The 20,076-nt window shown below is 43.6% G+C and overlaps 1 pseudogene; it reads left to right on the forward strand.

The window, feature by feature from the left end:
* LOC121557054 overlaps window positions 1–15,575 on the forward strand; it is a 52,122-nt pseudogene extending 36,547 nt beyond the window's left edge.
* The last annotated feature ends 4,501 nt before the right edge of the window (window positions 15,576–20,076 follow it).

Here is a 20,076-nt window from a genome sequence, read left to right on the forward strand (position 1 = left end):
ATAACTATGTTATAACTATGTTATTATACACTCACTGCTATTTCCTTTGATATTTGTCCTACTTGTAAAGTTTTTCCATTTCTATCCTCATTCTATTGGTGTGAGAACAGTTGGCTGTGTGGAAATTGCTGAGTGTTGCAGAAGGGAAATTGCTGGGTGCACAATTACGGCTATTCAGCCAGGGCCGTGTGGGTCACTCTCACTCCTCTCTGCTGCAGATGAGAGCGGGATAAAAGAAGGATAAGAGACCCAGGTCCAGCTCTCTGTCTGCTCTGGACAATAGCCTCCCTGCTTCAGTCTAGTGCTGCCCCCTCATCAAGGCTTTCATGCTTACAGTGGAGTGGTTGTTGGTGAGCCATGAAAGGACCTCTCCCACCATCCCACTCATCCGTCCCACAGGCCCTTACCCGAATAGTGGCGATAGAAATGTCTTGTGTAGAGTTGACGTGATTCCCCGTTCTACATGACAGAGAGGCAAGTCTCTTCTCTATAGTGCGTTTCTATCGGAATACTCTGTAGTGTTGAATCCTCCTGAACTGGCCCCAGAGCCACGTCTCTGTTGTCTCTACTCTGTACTCGGTCTCTCATAAAACACTGTATCGTTCATGTCAGCCATATTGTTGGGCTTGGGCCCCTCGTGTATCTCATGCACTCACCCTGCCTTCATCTCATCTCTCTGCATTGGACCACTCGTCACGTCCCAGGTTTATCATTCGGCTTTCAGCTCGTTTTGTATCAGCCGCTGAATGGCATCCCACCGCGCAAGGCAATTGTCAATTAAGACCCCGAAGCGCTCCTCCAATCCGACGGCATAAAAGCGCTCAATAGTAGGCCTCACAGGAGGCTGGGCTATTTAGGAGAGAACAGACGTGGATCTGAATAACCCATCGAAATGAAAAGTTGCTGCTGCTACCACCTGGTCAATACCACCCCATTGTTTTTGACGTGCTTCTCCCTTTGCTTTTTTCATTCTCTCCTTGTACTTCTGGGAGCTGATTTAATATGAAGCAGTGTGAGGTAAATAACAATGGGGAGGGCTGTGAAGTTCCTTATTTGTATTAGCGTGACGAGAATATTGGTCTACCCCGTTGCTACTGTCATCTCTTCTCTTCTGCACGCCACCCGGCCTGTGTGTGTATCGCCCGTATATCAATTTGCGGAGGCGGCAGTGAGCTGAGGAGCGAAGGAAGAGCACCAATAATGTGTTTCTGATATTCCAGCCGAGCGGTTATCATAGCATGACACCGGGGTAAACGAAACACTCATCACTCAGGATTTATGGGCCAGAAACGGTACCGCAAACGCACGCCACGCATGGCTCACCGCCGCCGCCACGACAGACAGGAGGAGGAGGAGAGGGGGATAAAATGTGCATTGAGTTAATCACGTACACCCTGTGCGGCTGCATACTGCCAAAGTGGCTCTGTTTCTTTGCTGAAGCAGAAGAGTTTCCACTCCATTTTGGCTCTGTCGCTTGTTTTGTTTCACCCTGTTGAATGGTGTTTTGCACTCGGTTGGTAGAAACTGTGTGGTTGGTGAGGGATGATGATGATGAGAGTGGCCCTTGTAGCTGGATTACAGCATGTACTGTATCATCATAGATCTGTGCCTGTAAAACACAGTGTGACAGAATGTTCTGCACTTCAAGACAGGGACACATGAAATAGGAACGCTGTCTGGCACTTCTGCATTTATATGGGAAAAAGAGAGCATCTTCTTGGGTTACAAAAGCTTTTTTATAAAGGTTCCTTCCTGAAACGAAAAGACAGAAAGGATTAAAGAAATAAAAAAGCAATTCAAACGTGTTTGAAGGAGAATATGTTACATCTGAATTGACTGTACTGTGATTAGATAATGTTGATTCATCTTCCAGTCAAACATTGATACTTCTGGTATTGTACAGATATGTTTGATATTTGTTAGCTCATACCATTCCATCCAATACCTTCTTATTTCACCTTATATAAGACTTACATAAGTTAGTGAAGCCAACGGCAGGTTCGTGGGTTTGATTCCCGCTGGGGCCACCAATATAAAAGCATCTGATGAATGGCATATATTATTATTCTATTACATAAGCACAACATTCCTTTTTACTGAATCTTCAGCTCTGTCTGCAGGGAAGATGTCTGACGTCCGCGCGTCGAGGAAACGGCAGCAGCTGAACAACCTGGTCGCCATGGCGACGGAGCTGGCCCGGCCGGGGGACACAGTGGTGGATTTCTGCAGCGGAGGGGTACAGTACGTCCGTCAGTCCTTCGGTCCATCTCTCTATCCTTCCACCACCTCCTCTGTCCATCCGTCAATCACTCCCTATCTGTCTGTCCTCATTAGACTGTCTGTTAGAAATCAGGATGAAAGGCTACATTTCTTCTCTTATCTTCTTTCGCTCTCTTTTGGAAAACTCTTGTTATTCCATGCACAGACAGACAGGAGAGAGAGAGAAGAGAGTGAGTGGTCTATCGTGAAGGGAATGCACACTTCACAGCAGTAGCACTGACTGTGGCTAATAATGGATCAATATTGGAGTAGACAGAGCGGTAGGCCACTACTGATCACAGCCCCTTTGATGTGCTCGGCTCGGCTTTGAAGCGTGTTTTTCCTCCGTATATATTTATGTCTTGTCTTTTTCCGTGTTGTGTTTTTCCAGGGCCACGTCGGGATCGTTCTGGCTCACATGCTGCCCGACTGCCAGGTAGGTTGAAAGTTGAAGCTCAGTGCTTCTCCACACAACTGTCTTGTCTACCAAGTTGAAGCTAGCTCGCATTAGGGTGGCTTGACATAATTCGATACTGAGTTACACATTCGTGTTGTGTTTTTCCAGAGAATTTTGAAATTCGAGCATGTTGTATCGCATTCCTCTCTTTGCAAATAACAGGCTTAGTATTTCATTAATTTAATTATTTTACACTGTAGAATTGTATTTCTTTCAAATAATTCTTAGACTTTTAGCCTATAGCTGTCTAGTAAGCTATTCATAACCTAGGAGGTAAGAGTCAACTAAGAGTAATGTTAGATTAGCTATGTGTAAGCGGTAATAATATATAAATAATAATATTCCATTTAGCAGACGCTTTTATCCAAAGTGAATTACAGTCACGCGTGCATAAATGTTTTACGTGTGGGCCGTCCCGGGAATCAAACCCACTTTTTTTGGGGCATTGCAAGAGTAATGCTCAACCAACTGAGCAACAGAGGACCAGAGTTGATTCGGTAAAAGTAAGAGGTAATCTTGTGTGGTTAACTGTAGGTGATCCTGATAGAGAACAAGGAGGAGTCTCTGGTTAGGGGAAGGTGAGGAGTGCTGAACTGGGCCTGACCAACATAGGCTTCATCCAGGCCAACCTGGACTACTTCACTGGACCCTTCCACATAGGGGTGAGTATAGATGAATACTATATTATAGCTTATTTTTTTATATAATGTAATGTAATGTAATATGGTCATTTAGCAGATGCTTTTGTCAAAAGGAACTTACAGGACTGTTGACATTGACAGTGGCACGTACATGCAGTTTATGTGGCCTATAAGGAAATCCAACCCACAACAAGGTGTTGCCAGAACCATGCTAGTCTAACCCGCTGAGACAGTCATATTCACTACACAGACATGAATATAGAAACTCATTCCATCTCTTTTACTTGCCGTGCTTACTGTACACCATGAGAGCTACTACTGTCAAAGAGAGCTTAACAAACGGTTTGATTTCACCAGTACTTCTAGATGGCTCATCTTCTCAAGTTGTCAATGTGACACTTGAGGGAAGACTCAGTTTGCACAAGAAAGGAATCGTCCACAGACTTGCTGCTCTCAAAGTGTCTTATCTACGTTGTCACAGAGTAGAACAGCATGCAGGATTCCTTTTTTGTTCAGTTATGGATTTAGAATGATTTCCCCAGAACTGGAACTTATTTTGGATAAGTTTAGCCCATATAAGTATGTTTGAATGTTTGAGAAGAATCAAAGATTACATTTCTTTAGGGGAAAACTTTTGACAGTTTATTTAGGTAACTTCTGCTCTCCAGTTGCACCCCCAACTGATTATAACAGGGACCTTGTCCTTTCCCTTCTCTGAGCATTGTGGGTAATCAAAAGCCTCCTCCTCCTCCTCCTCCTCCAATACTTTGAAAAGAAAACACATTTTCCTTTTAATTGCTTACTTTGCAGAGCACTGAAGTGGAGCGAAAACAAACACCCTGCCAAAAGATGTAGGAGCAATATATTCTATTCAGGCAGAGGTTAGAAGGAATAACCGTTTGGAAGAGTAAGTGTTTATTATGAAGGCAAAACGTTTCAACTCCCCAGCTATTTGCAGCGTTTATTACGTTGACCTCTCATTTTGACCACATGAATCATCTGACTCCGCTAGTTGACTCATTTGCATCTGTATCAGCCAGCGTGAGACCTGTGTGTGAGCGAGCCACAAAAAACACACACAGGTCTCACTTGCTGTGCTAGATAATTGTGGTTTATTTCACTCAGCGAGCCGCTCCTACCGCAGTTATAAGTTACTTCACTAGCGCTCTCCTCTCTCTCCTCCACACAGAGTCTGTGGGCCAGATGAGATGAGAACCACCACTTACAGTGTGTGTGTGTGTGTGTGTGTGTGTGTGCGTCTCCCGCAGTGTATTTCCAATTCCTCTCCTCTCCTGACAGAATGGAATAAACGCCCACGTTCATCAGTGGCTCTCTAACGACCTGAACTGCCTAATTAGTCCCAAATTAAAAGAGTTGTCGTTAATTACAGTATCGTCACGTCTATTTTGATCTGCTTGTGTTGGTTGTTGGCCACAGAACAGGTGCTTGTTTGATTTAGGAATTCATTAGCTTGGTTAAACCAGTCTGGATGGTAACTTCACCATTGTGTCACTTCACTTATCATGGTGAGTGAGGAGTTCAGTCGGGGTTAACCAGGCTAGGAAGTCATCTCCCACGCCACAAATGAACTGTAAAGCCTGTATGTGTACTAAACCTAGATGCCAAGTGTTGGTGTTAATAATATATTTATTTGATAGAAACAATGAAAACATTCACGTTTAACTATCAAGTGTCAGATAATAATAATAAATAATTGATTGGACTTAATGGACAACTAAATATCTATTATATTATATTATATTACAGTATATCATGCATCCGTCTCTAAAATATGTCAAACATAATGTTCAAATCTAAATGTAAAACATGTAGGTTATGCCCATCTCTCCTGTTCAGACAGAGTGAGTCATCATAGCTGAGATTCAGACTAGAATCTGGACTTTACTTCAGGCTTGCTGCTCCTCCCTGCTTCCCCCAGCCTGAGGTCCAGCAGGTGTATGGTAGTCCACCAGTCCCTCCCTAAAATAGGTCAAACATGATGTTAAAGGTAGACTCAGTGATATGACGTAGATGCAGAAAGAAACAGCGTAGTGGGTCAATTTCCACAACAACTAAGAGCGTTGAAGCGCGAAGCTCAACTTCTCCACTGTTTTGGTCCCCTGGCTACCACTCTGTGACAGCGTGAAGCAAACCTGTGCACAGATACTGTGTGAGAGCGAAGTCTTGCATCTCGCTCGTCTCAGTATCTGCGGTGCTACCTTTAAAAAACAACATGTAAAACGTATACTATGTCCATCTATTGTCCCAGGTACGTTATGTTACGATGTGTTCAGACAGAGTGAGTCACCGTAGTGAGTTTCAGACTAGACATTGTGCTAAAAGCTTCCTCCACCCTACTCCCATCTCTCTGTCTATGGACCAATAGAAGGTATATTTATACCTGCTGTTATTAGAGCTAGTGCCTGACTACTGTTGCAGACCAGCCACTTCATGGAGACCCGCTCCACTTGGCCAAAAACAAACATAACAGCAATGCACTCTCCACAGTACTGTGTGGGTTGGGGAGTGTGTTTGGTATCTACTGTAGTCAGGGAATGTTTTTCTGCACGCGCACACACACACACACACACACACACACACACACTTTTTATAGTCCACTCCCTCACCCCCAGGTGTCCGTGGTGTGAATGCACAGCATATTATTTAGTGCAGCCAGTTAGTGCCCACTCCCTCACCCCCAGGTGCAGCCTATCATGCTGAATAATGGCAGTATGTATTATACATGGCTCCATTTCTAGCCCTAGATAGTCATTTACTCAGGCTAATTAGGTTGTTCCCTATTCTTAGCTATGGAGGCTTGCTCTCTCATGTTGGAAGAACAACGCGTGTGCCAGGCCAGGTGTGTATCAGCTTGGTGTCAGAGAGTTTATCCCCCATAGATCTCCTCTCATAGAATATCCACCAGTGTATCTCTCCTCTCTTAGTATTAGAGTGATGGCTGAGGCCTGCACCCCCCCCCCTCTCCTTGGGGAGAGCCAGGTCCTCTGAGGAACAGAGAGTAGTGGAGCGTATCATCTGAATACTGCTGAGAAGATCTGAGTCTTCAGTGTGGTCCCTTTATCTTTGCTCTCTCTCTCTCTCTCTTTCTCGTTTCTCTCTCACTCACTCACTCACTCTCTCTCTCTTCTCTTTTATCTCTCTCTCACTCACCTACTCTCTCTCTCTCTTCTCTTTTATCTCTCTCTCTTCTCTTTTCTCTCTCTCTTCTCTCTCTCTCTTCTCTTTTCTCTCTCTCTCTTCCTCTCTCTATCGCGAGTATCTATTTCTCTTTCACCCTTCATTCTCTCTCTTTCACTCTCTCTGCTTTCTCCCGCTCTCTCTCGCTATCACCCCCACCTCTCTCTCTCTCTCTCTCTCTCTCTCTCTTCCCACTCACTCTCCCTCCCTAGCCCTCTCCAACCAGCAGGGGTAGATGAGCTTTAGGGTCTGAGTAGACTAGAACAGTGGGAGTCAAAGTAAAGCTGCTCTGTGCGGTAGGTAGGTAGGTAGGTAGGTAGGTAGGTAGGTTGTCTCTCCTCATCACTGACAGAGCCTCCCATATTGCACTATAGAGTGTTAAAAGTAATACCGGGGAAAAATGTAAATTCAGTACCAGAGGTAATAAGCACCCGATGCACACGGGATGTGATGTATTGCCGTGGTTAGCCGTGAAGTGTTTTTCATGCTGAGACTGTGTGTCTCTGTGTGTGTGTGTGGACCAGGGTGTATTGCCGTGGTTAGCCGTGAAGTGTTTTTCATGCTGAGACTGTGCGTCTCTGTGTGTGTGTGTGGACCAGGGTGTATTGCCGTGGTTAGCCGTGAAGTGTTTTTCATGCTAAGACTGTGTGTCTCTGTGTGTGTGTGTGTGTGTGGACCAGGGTGTATTAGCCATGAATAAAGAGTTTCAGAGCTCATATTTCAGCCCACCGCCTGTTCTTATTCATTATGATGTAAAGTTGTACTTGTGCAAAGGTGAGAGGGGGAAAAACCATTATGGACCAGAATCTTCAATAAGATCTACTCCCACCTTCCCCCCAAAAGACAGGTGAGACTAATAAAGAGTGCTTTTTCTGAACACTCCTCAATCCTTTATCGGTTTGCATTAATCCATAATTTATACCGGCCTCCACAGAAGCCTCTGGTTTAATGGAAACAGGCTCTCCCCACGTGGACAGTCCCTTTCTTTAGTCTAGTTTTGCAATTGTTTCTTTAGTCTTGTTTTATCACGTGGTCTGTCTGTGTTTTCCTTTGCAACGTTCCCTCTTTATTAAGGAACCGATACTAGAACACAACGTAGTACACTGTGTTTCAAGAACAAAGAATACATTTTGGAATTTTAATGCAGAGCTTCCTCCTCTGCAATGCAAAACAGCTAACAACATTCCTTTGGTCTGGTTGGCAGGAAGGACCTCCATCTTTATCACATTACCACACATTATTACTAGCTTCCAAGATGGCCGACGATAAAAGACAAAGGAGGCCTCGGAATGTGTTACCAATATGTGGCTAGTACCTTCTATTTGTAATCTTTTCTTTTCCGCTGGCGCTGCTCGTGCTGAAGTTGCTGGTGGTCTTGGTAGTATTGCTGTTGTCGGCCATTCTACTTCTGATACTTTCCCTATACTGACCTCAATAAACCATTTTACAGGGATTTGCCTTCACTGGTGTAATATGTTTAATGAGATGCTGGTTTGTTGTTGGAATGGAAACCTGAAACTACAGTATGCCCCCAGGACAAAAGACAAAAGAACCCTGGCTTAAAGAGTTGCATCTAACATTCCAGCACTCTGTTCCTATAAGGACCTGTCTTCTAGTTCCCCTCCGTGACTGGAATGATGCCTCCAGATAGTCATGCCAAAGACGGGCCAACCCAGGCCAAGGTACTACATGGCTCCAGTGTGGTCTGGGGGTGGTGGGGGGAGAGGTGCTCCGCACTATATTGGAGGCCAAACAACAGTCGGATTAAGGTTCCTTAAATCTCTAGGCTGCAGTATATTTCTCAGGAGCCCGTCCAACTCTCCCTGGAAATGCCTGGCTGAGCTATTCTAAAGCCTTCTGCCGCAACCACAGAATGAGAGAGGAGTGTATACAAAAACTTGGCTGCGGTTTTATAGTTACAGAAATGTCATAATCCACAGAGAAGAGCCAAGCTCTGATATGGATGTGAAGGAGCAGGTGGTATATATTAGGGCTGTGATGGATTACAGTAGTCAGCCTGCCATGATGCATTTGATGTGGACTTAAAGTAACTTTAGGGGACGTCATCCCAAAGGAATGGGAGCTCTTTAGCAGGGGATTTGCTAGGATTCTCATCTTAAATCTTGGAAGAGGCTGTCTCACACGTTGAACAGAATCCGTTGGACATGGACTTATCTCTAACATTGTCTTTGTGGATCTTTTGAAGTTCTCCCAACACCTCATTTTGGATCTTCCATTCGAAGCTGATGACGTTAGCTAGCTAGTGTTTCTGACTGGGCCCCAGTGCTAGAGTGCTGATTGAGAATAGCCAGTAGTAATAGTTTGCTGATAAGTACTACCCCAGAGCCATACATATGGGGCGGCAGGTAGCTTAGTGGGTAAGAGCGTTGTGCCAGTAACCGAAAGGTCGCTGGTTCTAATCCCCGAGCCGACTAGGTGAAAAATCTGTCGATGTGCCCTTAAGCAAGGCACTTAACCCTAATTGCTACTGTAAGTCGCTCTGGATAAGAGCGTCTGCTAAATGACTAAAATGTAAATGTAATACTGTTTAGAGAGTTAGGACAACTTTTAGAATGTGATATATTTTGTTCCAATTCTAGACATTCAGTTAGTTACATAGCATTGTTTAAATATTCCCCATGTAATGTTAATTGGGAGCTAACATGACTGCCATAGAATGTTGAAGTGTCATGTAAATGCATCATAATGCAGAAACCGCATCGAGCCCAACTTTCTAAATGCATGGCTCTGGTCCAACTTACTCCCAACAAAATGTGGTTCCAGGTGCTGTAGTCCAGCTACCATAGATGTTTGGTATTTTGATGGAAATGTCTTAGCTCTCAGTCGAAGAGCATCAGAATTATCAACATCTACTACTCCAGTGTTTACCAAACATCTCCTTGAGTACCCCAAACCATGCCACTTATCTGATGTATTTCAGACAGTACTAGCACACCGGAATGAATTTGTCAACTGATCAACAAACACTGTACTCATGGATATCGACCTGAAGTAGATCCAGTATGCACAGTGGGTCCCCAGGACCAGGATATTAGGAAACAGTCTGCTACAGTAGAGTCCCAGAGTCCCCTCTCTCCCTCTCTCCCTCTCTCCCTCCCTCCACCCAGCAACCTCTAACCACTCCTCTAGTAATGTCTGTTGAGATGCAGAGCGTCAGGCACGGTTTACCTGCTCAATGGGAAATCCGGTTCCTCCGTGCCTCCACTGCTAAACGACTCAAAGTTTGTTTACTCCACACGTTCAGCATCAAGAGGCTTCTTTAACTAGTTAATCAATGAGTTTATTTCAAACGGTTCAGTTTGTTTTCCCTATTGACTCAGGGTTTGGTTTGCTATCCGAGATGTTTTCCAATGAGGTGTATCATATCGTGATGATGTAATGTGATGGATGCAGAGAAAGAGGGTGTTCTGATTGGGTCATTTTTTAAAAATATGTGTGCAAATGTGTGTGTGTCTGCGCACGCGCCTGTGAATGTGTGTGCCTGTGTTTTAATGTGTGTGTGTGTGTGTGTGTCTGCAGGTGGCCCTCCATGCGTGTGGCGTGGCGACAGACATGGTGGTGGAGCAGTGTGTCCAGGCGGGAGCGGCCTTCGTGGTCAGCCCCTGCTGCTACGGCTTTGTCCAGAACACACTGAAGTTCACCTTCCCCAGGAGGTCTGTCTGTCTGTCTGTCTGTCTGCCTGTCTGTCTCAATGTATGCCTGTCTTTCTGCCTGCCTGCCTGTCTCTCTGTCTCTCTGTCTGCCTATCTGTCTCTTTGTCACCGTCTGTCACTGTCTGTCACTTTCTGTCTGCCTGTCACTGTCTGCCTGTCACGGTCTGTCTGTCACTGTCTGTCTGTCACTGTCTGTCTGTCTGTCACTGTCTGTCTGTCACTGTCTGCCTGTCACTGTCTGTCTGTCTGTCTGTCACTGTCTGTCTGCCTGTCACTGTTTGTCACTGTCTGTCTGTCACTGTCTGTCTGTCTGTCTGTCACTGTCTGTATCTTGTGTCTCCTTACCGGTCTTCTTCTGTTATCTTTATCGACTGTATCTCCCACCATTTCTGCCTCTCTCTCTTGGTCTTGTACCTCTCTGCCTCCTTCTCTATCTGCATTGGTCTCTGGCTTATGTTCTCTTCCACAGCGTCTAGGACTTCTGTGTCACCCTGCTCTCTCATTCAGTCTCAGTCCATTCAATCAGATCTTTCAGTACAGGGCTGCTGTCACAAAATGACAGAGTAAAAACCTACCCCATAACCAAATAAGTTGGCTAAGACGAATCACTGCTCACTCCGAAAAGTACTTTTGCTCATTTCATTCTGGGGCCGAGCCGAAACAACTAATGAATTTGATGTCTTGATATTTTCCTGGGCTGAGGTAAGATCCGAAGAGTCGGAATTGTGCTTGAGGGCATGAACGAGGGAGAAAAATGTGGGACCTCGTTTTTTTGTGCTGTTGTTCCTGTTGCCATGACAGCACTCTGTTGACTGACTGGTGTGTGACGTGGCAGGTATGAGAACTAGGAGGAAGGATACGTGACATGTTGACAACACAAAGGCCTCAATGACCACAAAACATGGTCTTCTAAAGAGAGAATGTACTGAAGGTTGTGGTATAGCTAAAGGCTATTACTAGATATGAGGTGGGCCCAAGCTAACCCTGTAGCAGTGTCAGTATTCATGTTACTCCACACTACACCACAGCCTTGACTAGTTCATCCTCAGTGGTCTGACTGCCCGTGACATGACCTTTGACGTCTTCAGTGCCATGGTGATTATTAGTTAGCTTTGCGCTCTTTCTCACTACTCTTTAACACCACAAACAAACTGCCAGTTTCCCAGAACATTGGATAAAGACTTTGCTCAAAATGAGCATTGTTAGGGTTTTTGTCATGTATCGAGTTTATCATAAGAAGATAGTTTGTTATATCATGACTTATCAAGACAAAAGAAGATGGATACTTGACTCAGTATGTGAATATCAGTGTATACAATGCAATACAAATAGTTTTCCCACAGAAAAGCATAATGTGCAGATTTACTGAAATGTTTTCACATTTAATTGTCTTTTCTCTGAGCATTATTCCAAAAAATATCTCACTTCTTTCACATTCTCTCATTTTGCAGCAAAAGTTTCTGGAGACACTGAGTTACAAGGTAGGTTTAATTAATTTAAAATGAGTGTTAGATTCCCCACTGAATGTATTGTTTGTTTGGATGTATATCATATCAGCAGCGAATATTGAACTAAGTCTGATTTAATTAAAGTCTTATTTATTTATGGTAATTGCGAACAGTGTTCTCCTACACAGGCTACAACAGTTTTGACCCCTCAGTTATAAAGCATCATCATTTACAGTCGTGCTGAAAGCAGTTGCTCCCTTGCCACGAATTACAAGAGGTTATACAAAACACATGCATTGTTTAATTTCAAGTGGAGTCCAAGTCATTTTCTCTGACTCTGAGAGTGAGAGAGAGAGAAAGAGAGAGAGAGAGGGGGAGAGAGGGAGAGAGAGAGAGAGAGAGACAGAAATAGCTCTCCTGTTGATTTATCCTGGTAACTAAAGCCAGCTTTTCCAGGAATCACATTGTTACAGCCTCACACCACTTCTACCAAGGCTCTCTTCCAATAATAATTTATTCAACGTTTATAGCGCTATTCATTACATAAAAGAAAAGCAACAGCAACAAAAAAAACGTGCACTTTCAAAACAACATTAATCATGAGTAGATCGACGGTCAAGAGACTGAATGTTGAGAAAGTTCATGGCTTGATTGAGGTCAGCGGAGGTTCAAATACTATTCCAAATGTACATTTTAGTCACTTAGCAGACGTATTTGTCCTGAGCCACACAGGAGGACAAATGCATCCTTACTTCACTCCGTTCCTTGGAGTCATCAATTTTGGGTAGGTGAACGCAAGGCTCTATGTCAGATCAGTGATTACTTAAAGGAAGGCAGAATGCATTTTCAGAGTATCAGAAAAGGGCCCAAGTCTTATCGCTTGACACTGACAGTGCACTGAACTGGGAGGAGTTGATGACATCATAATCTCTTAATGATGTATGGCCTCAGTCACTCACTACTCTAATCAGCTGAGGCCTGCTATAGGGCCTCGCCATGACAACTGGAACATGACAGTTGATGGGTCCGAAAACTGACTACTACTAGTATATTTTGGTAATGGTCTATTCTCTGACTACTACTAGTATATTTTGGTAATGGTCTATTCTCTGACTACTACTAGTATATTTTGGTAATGGTCTATTCTCTGACTACTACTAGTATATTTTGGTAATGGTCTATTCTCTGACTACTACTAGTATATTTTGGTAATGGTCTATTCTCTGACTACTACTAGTATATTTTGGTAATGGTCTATTCTCTGACTACTACTAGTATATTTTGGTAATGGTCTATTCTCTGACTACTACTAGTATATTTTGGTAATGGTCTATTCTCTGACTACTACTAGTATATTTTGGTAATGGTCTATTCTCTGCAATAAATGTCTTAACAGATTTGTATTAACAGATTAAAGAAAAATACTGCTTGTGTATTTTGCACTGAATTTAGGGTATTTGGTGGTGGAAAGTTGTGTGTGCCATCTATCTCTGTGTTTTTCTAGTTTGATAGAAACTTTGACAAAGAAACTTGGCCACATAGTTGATTGCGTAATGGCAGTCTGGAAATATGCACACAAACACTTTGCACCATGTGACAAGAGAAATCAATATTCCATTTAAGCAACCGGATTCATTTTCCGGCTATTAACATACAAATTCTCTCTCTCTGAACCTCCTCTGTGGCGAATCATCGCGATATGATTTTAACGATTCTGTTCTCTTTCATTTTGTAGCAATTCCTTTAGGGTGTTGCTCCTCGTCTTAGTGGAGAGAGGCTGTATTACTGAGACTATGTTATTTCCACTCTAAAACCCTGATGAAGGCTAAAGGCCGAAATGAAGAACAATGTTGATCAACTTCCATTGTCCTCAGAGTCACTGAATTTCCTCTTCACCTCACCACAACAGCCACTGACCGAACAGAAACCAATATTGCATTTCACTGCTACTGTAACACAGTGAACCAACCAATCACAGTGCACTCTTTCCCCCCCTGAGCTAGTTGAACAGACTGACAGCGGAGCTCCATGACAGATGGCTGTAATAGAACGCTAATGATGTGAGGTGTTGTGCTTGGTGCCGAGTCATAGTGGTTGAACCCTGGCTAGGACGGTACTCTCCTGATCCTTCCACAGTGACGAATGGAATCAGTTAGAGCTAGAGGTTAACTAGGGTCCTCCTGGGGTTGGTGTTTTTACCGTGGGGTTGTAGATAGAAAAAGGGGTGTAGAAGATGACTAGATGGTGAAAAAAGAAAGACATGAGAAGATAGCTACTGTCCCCTGGGTTTTGGTGTTTTTACCTTCTGGGGAAGAATAGGAGGAAGTTTTAACAGCAGGAAGGGAGACTCATCCTCCCAGAGGTCAGAGATGTGACTCTAATGATGTACAATATGGCTTCATACAGAGACTTTCAGGAAAGCCTGGAATGAACATTCTGCTGCTGGGGTTGGTTGAAGTCTGTGTAAATAAAACATTTAATAAATATGCCATTTAGCAGACGCTTTAATCCAAAGCAATTTACAGTCATACGTGCATCCATTAGTGATTAGTTAGCTGATGAGTTTTAGCTGTAGCTGTGTGTGGTTTGAGTTAAGTCTTTCTCTCTGTTCTTCCTCCATTTAGGAGCACATGATCCTCTGCCGCTTCGCAGACCAGACGGCGGTCCAGCTGCCTCCAGAACGACGCTTAATAGGTAACACACACACACATTGTGAAATGACCACCTTTTAACACAAACAGATCCCTTACAAGTGGCCAATGTCATTTTTCCATAATGCTGAAGGCAAAGTCAAAGGGGGAATGATTATATCCAGTATATTGAATGCAGGACTTCTAATGGTCTAATCATAACCTCACTGATTGGTGGACGTTGATCATCTTTCTCCATCAAACTGATACCCCTTCAGTACCTGGGTCAATATTTTAAAAGGGTCTCAGAGTAGGCTTGCTGATCTAGGATCAGGGCCCCCTGTCCATAGGATCTTATTAATCATGATTTTAAAGGCAAAACTTATCCCATACCAGCACATTCAATACTTGTGAATAATTAGTGAAGGTACTCCCTGTTGTGTTTTCACTTTGAACCGCCCTCGTACGTTCCATACCTGACACTTCCTGTCATAGAAGATTCCACTAACGGGGCGCTGCCGCTGCCATGACACCCCTTCCTCAACCTCTCCTCAACTCACACTTACCATCTTTGATCTTATTGCTTATTCCCTGAGCCTGTCAGATCTGAGCGTCGGTCCGTCGGAGACTCTTGAGTGCTGTAGAGGCCTCAATACACTGATTTAAAGACTTCTACAGTACAGAAGAGGCCTAAGGGTGTTATCCACAAAGGATGCAGCACTCACTTTGTATATCCATATTAATATGAATGCAAATTCTAAGAATGATTAGAACAAAGCTAATTATACGGTGAGACAGGGGAACATTCTATCAGTTGTATTTATTTAGGTTATGCAATTCACCTCTTAGCTGCCAGTGTGTGGAATATAAATAAACGTAATTATTGTTGCATCAGTGACATCATCACTGTGCTCTTTGACCCCTCTCCTCCAGGTAAACAGTGCATGGGCCTGGTGGATCTGGACCGCTCCTGGGCAGCAGAGACTCATGGGTACTCTGTCAGGGTGATGACCATGGAGCCAGACAGCTGCTCCCCCAAGAACAACATGCTGGTGGGTGTTGCTGGAGGCGGGGCTGGAGGAGGGGCTGGAGGTGACAACTACGCCACACAGTAAACCAGGGGCATGTTCAGTTGGCACCCAAAGGAAGGTCGAAAAACAAAAGGGACTACCTGGACTTGTACAATAAGAAGAAAGATTTCCGTTTGTTGTTGCTAAATGTTTTGCTACGGTTTGCCCTAATGAACAAGACCCAGGGTTGTGTTCAGTCGGGAGAGAAAACGTATTGAAACCAAGTGAATCAGGGAGGGAGGGACTTGTCCAAAAAGAAGAACATAGAGTAGGACCCAACATATAGTCAGTGCCAAACTGAGAATACAGTACTGTAAGGGGGGAAAAAAAGCATCAGTCGCTGGACCAAGATACTAAGTCAAATCAATCATTTCGGAGGAGTTGAGGGATTTGTCTTGAGATCAGAGAAGAATGAATCACCTTGGTTGAATTGATGATGATGATATTTGACCTACAATCAAGAGAAAGCCCTTTAGACCCTTCTCCCTAATGATGACCTGGGGCAGGTGTCCAAGTGTTTAGTTCTCTTGGAATTATTTTATTGAATTGGAACTGAGCAATGTCTTTATTTTATCCTAAAATGAGTTTTAATGAGCGAGGCAATTATGTGGATATTGAATTAATACACACACTGGAACTTGAGTACATTCCAAAAGTCTTGGAAAATGTTTATTTGTCTTTTTTTTTTTTACCATTTACTTTGCTCTATTATTTAGCCATATCAGGGCTGGCTGCGATGTGAAAAGGTGTCTTAACTCTTAAAACCTACAATTTCTTCAATTTTTCGCCAAAATTGTGTGGCGGCCATTCTTGTCTGCTCAAACAGGATTCACATTAAGTAAAATTAATGTTCCTACCCCAAACGGGAAAATAAATGGATCATGTTTCCACATGCTGTTTTTTGCTAATCGTATGAATAGCGATTCTGTAATAGCGCTCAGCGGTCTCCTGTCTCTCCTCTCCTAACCCATAATCAGTAATCAGGTATTACAAGAAGAAAAACAAAAGAAAACCTGCTCAAAAAAATATATCTGCCCTGCTTAGTTTTTAAATGATTCATTCTAATCTGGAGGCGGTCCATGTGAGACATTCAATGCTTTTCTATTTCTATTCCAGTGTTTATATAAAGGTTCCGAATTTTATCAAACCGAATTTTATCAAAGCAAGCGGAACTCTCAAATGGGGCTCATGCAGCATTTACCATGATTCCTCAAGGATTGTTTTGCCTTGTGCTGAGTGCCAGTGAAAAAAGGCCGTATTTTGCATATCCTAATACATCGATAGCATCTATGAATATTTTATGAAGGCTTGGCTGTTGGAAAGGTCAGTGTGCTCGATGGAGTACACTGTGTTGCTTCTAGAAACTAGTAGAGGGAGAGACCACAAAATACACACTACCTCAAAAACCATTATTTGTAATGATATATTATATATACACTCCCTAAAGCTGTTTAGTCTCGCAGTTGGTAGTTTATATGTGATGTCCATGCCAGAGGAGGCTGGTGGGAGGAGCTGTAGAAGGACGGGCTCATTGTAATGACTGGAATGGAATTAATGGAACGGAGTCAAACATGTGGTTTCCAGATGTTTGATAACGGTCAATTTATTCCATTCCAGCCATTACAATGAGTCCGTCTTCCTATAGCTCATCCCACCATCCTCTGGTCCTTGCACCTCATTCGTTGCTACCTGGGCCGAGGCCTTATCACCATGGCGATACATTACAGAATTCCTTGGAAGGGCTTGAGATGAGAACATGGAAGGACTAGAATGGAATCTCACCCAGCCTCATTGTTCCACTAAGGGTTCTGACACTTCCAAGGCTTCCAATCTTCAGCTCATCTGAATTCCGTAAGCAGAGCCAATCTATCCCGGGGTGAATGGCTAGAGACACTGCTCTCATCCAGGGGGATGGGATTATTTCAAAGGGAAACGGCTCCTTCCCCTAACTGCTTCCCCGACCTTCAGCGCCTGCAGCTCTGCCCCAAGTGTGCATGACAGAAATGCATATAGGCAGCAAGAGAGAGTAGGGGGGAATGGCCCAGCTAAGCGTGCATTAGGGAGGGATATTGAAGTGCCGAGCAGGTAGAGGCAACCGGCCATACACTACTATGCTCATAGGGGAATGGAGAGTGTTGGCTGATGGCTGTGCGTACGTGCGTGTGTTTGCTCAGAGAGAGTGGTTTGGCTGGTGTGTGTGTGTGTGTGTGTGTGTGTGTTTGTGTGTATAAAGGTAACAGCGAAGCCTGAGCTTATTTCGCAGTTAATGAGCCTGCAGGGTGGATTTTGTTCCCGTTTCCAATCTATTTGTTTGTGGCCCTCTCTCTGCTTGGTGCAGGAGGGATGTAGATTTATCATCATATATCAATGTGTTCTAATACAGCAGAGGTCCTGCCACCCTGGGGGTTCGTTCAGGATCATCAAAGTCCTGTAGGCGTTTCAAAACATTCCACACCGTTCACCATAACTGACAAGGTTGAGTAATTGGTTGCGAAAACGCTCTGTTTAGATTAGAAGTTAGAACTAAACTGTGTTGTAGCTGTTTGTTTTATTAACCACTGATTCTTTTAATTAAAATGATTCACCCCGCATGGAAGCCGTTAGTTTCGATTTATAAACGTTCCCCTATTTCATTGCACCCCTACGTTGTTTATGTTAGAGAGGGTAACAGTTTATGGCTCCCGTATTTGGTCTGTTGATATGAATTCCCCCTATGACAAATACCAGGTCTTTATTTACGATGTCCTTGATTATATTATTTGGCCCTGCTGGGCTGGCAGGCGTACAGAGACCGCAGAAGAGACAGGCACTGATATACAAGCTCCCCTTAAAATGGGCATGAAAGTAGTTACAATCCAACCTTGACCATTTCATACAGCTGCAGTTATTTTTAGAGGCTTTTATCTTAGAGGATGAAACTCAAAAGTAACAAGTCCATATATTTTATTCTATGGAATGGAGGCCAGCACCAGTAATTAACCTATCTATGTGGGAGTGTTGATTTTTTTAATACAATCAAAAACATTCTGCAATTTTAGTGATTGCTTAATTAAAAGGAACCAACTGGGTTTAATGTAACCAGACTACACCGTACTAGTTTTTTTGTGGAGTTTATTCAAGGAGGCCTAGTGCCTCAATTTCTTCCTGTATGCTCGAGCAAGGCAGAATATTCATGACCAACTCAGGGACAGGGTCAGTAGAGGGTGAATTCTACCATGTATCAAAAATAGCTACAAATAAGTTCTGAGGTAGTCTTGGAGACCGTGATACGTGTTAGTGATCTCATGCTGAATGTAGCTGCACCCTTTCTACTATCAGTACGAGGTTATTTTCTCGTTGTAACATTGAATTTATTGATATGCCTTCTGAAAAACAGATGCTACTAGTACTACTAGTACTACTACTGCATCACAACTCAGAAGACAAGACAACTCTTCAATGAGAAACCGACGGATGAGTGTTCTCTCAAAGAACGGCAGCAGAACTGATTTAAAAGCCAAACCACTCCCTCAACTGAACAGCGAAATGCAGAGGGAAGCACACTTTGCGGACATATAAAAATAACTTGTCACAAGTGAATGTGGAGAGAGTGGAGGACTGGTAATCATTGTGGAGATAGCAAGCAGAGTGCATCATGTCTATATATTGCATACACCTGTCAAAACCTCTCAGAGCTCCAAAAGATATGGTCTATACCCCTGAAACTACACTCTGGACCTCCAAGCCTGTTCCACTGCATTTTTTCATTGTTCCCCTCTAATCAGGGACTGATTTAGACCTGGGACACCAGGTGGGTGCAATTAAATATCAGTTAGAACAGAAAACCAGCAGGATCCAGACATTGTTGGAGAGAGTTGAGTTCCCCTGGTCTAGACTCTAGTGGTTGTTTTGAAATTGGGCCATAATATCCATTAATTGGATCCTATGGTTGAACCATCCACACAGACTCTCTGGGTTTGAATGACATGAACAGCCAGACACATTCAACCATTTGCTTTGGTTACATGTTCAACAATGTTTCAGTGAATAACAGATCAAGTTATTACAACAGCTGACGGTACTTTCTATCTGGGTCATAATCAAGAGATGTTCTGTAATGATATTGTAGCACACGGCAGGGCATGGAAGCGAACCCAGGTCGCTGGCGTGAAAGGGAGACACCCTACGCATTGTGCCAATAGGTTTAACCCACTTTGTGGGAATTGTAACGTGTCTCATAAAGTGAAGATTACAATGCCCCCTCCAAATGGGAAGGCACGTCCCTTGCTTCGAAATACTCAGCCAACTCACACAGCCGGGCCGTGTGTTCTGATGGCCTCACGGCCGCCATCCCACTTCTGACACCAATGTCCCAAATGGTGGGGCAGGGAAGCCAATAAGGTTAACCCACTTGGTGGGAATGGTAACATGGCTCATATAGCGAGGATCACTACAATATTGATATTGGACGTCGGGGAAGGGAACCTGAGTCGCTGGTGTGAAAGGCAAACACCCTACGCATTGCACCAATAGGGATAATCAACTTTGTGGGAATTGTAATGTGGCTCATTTAGCAAGGATCACGACAATATTGATAATGGACCAAATGATGGGCTATGTCAAATAGAATTGCTTGGTAAAAACATGTTCCCCTCAGAACTCTTCTCTAAATAATTAAATAACTTAAAACAGCTGCCTAGGCTATAATTAAACTAACAAG

This window comes from Coregonus clupeaformis, unplaced genomic scaffold (genome assembly GCF_020615455.1).
Source record: "Coregonus clupeaformis isolate EN_2021a unplaced genomic scaffold, ASM2061545v1 scaf0034, whole genome shotgun sequence".
Taxonomy (NCBI): Eukaryota; Metazoa; Chordata; class Actinopteri; order Salmoniformes; family Salmonidae; genus Coregonus; species Coregonus clupeaformis.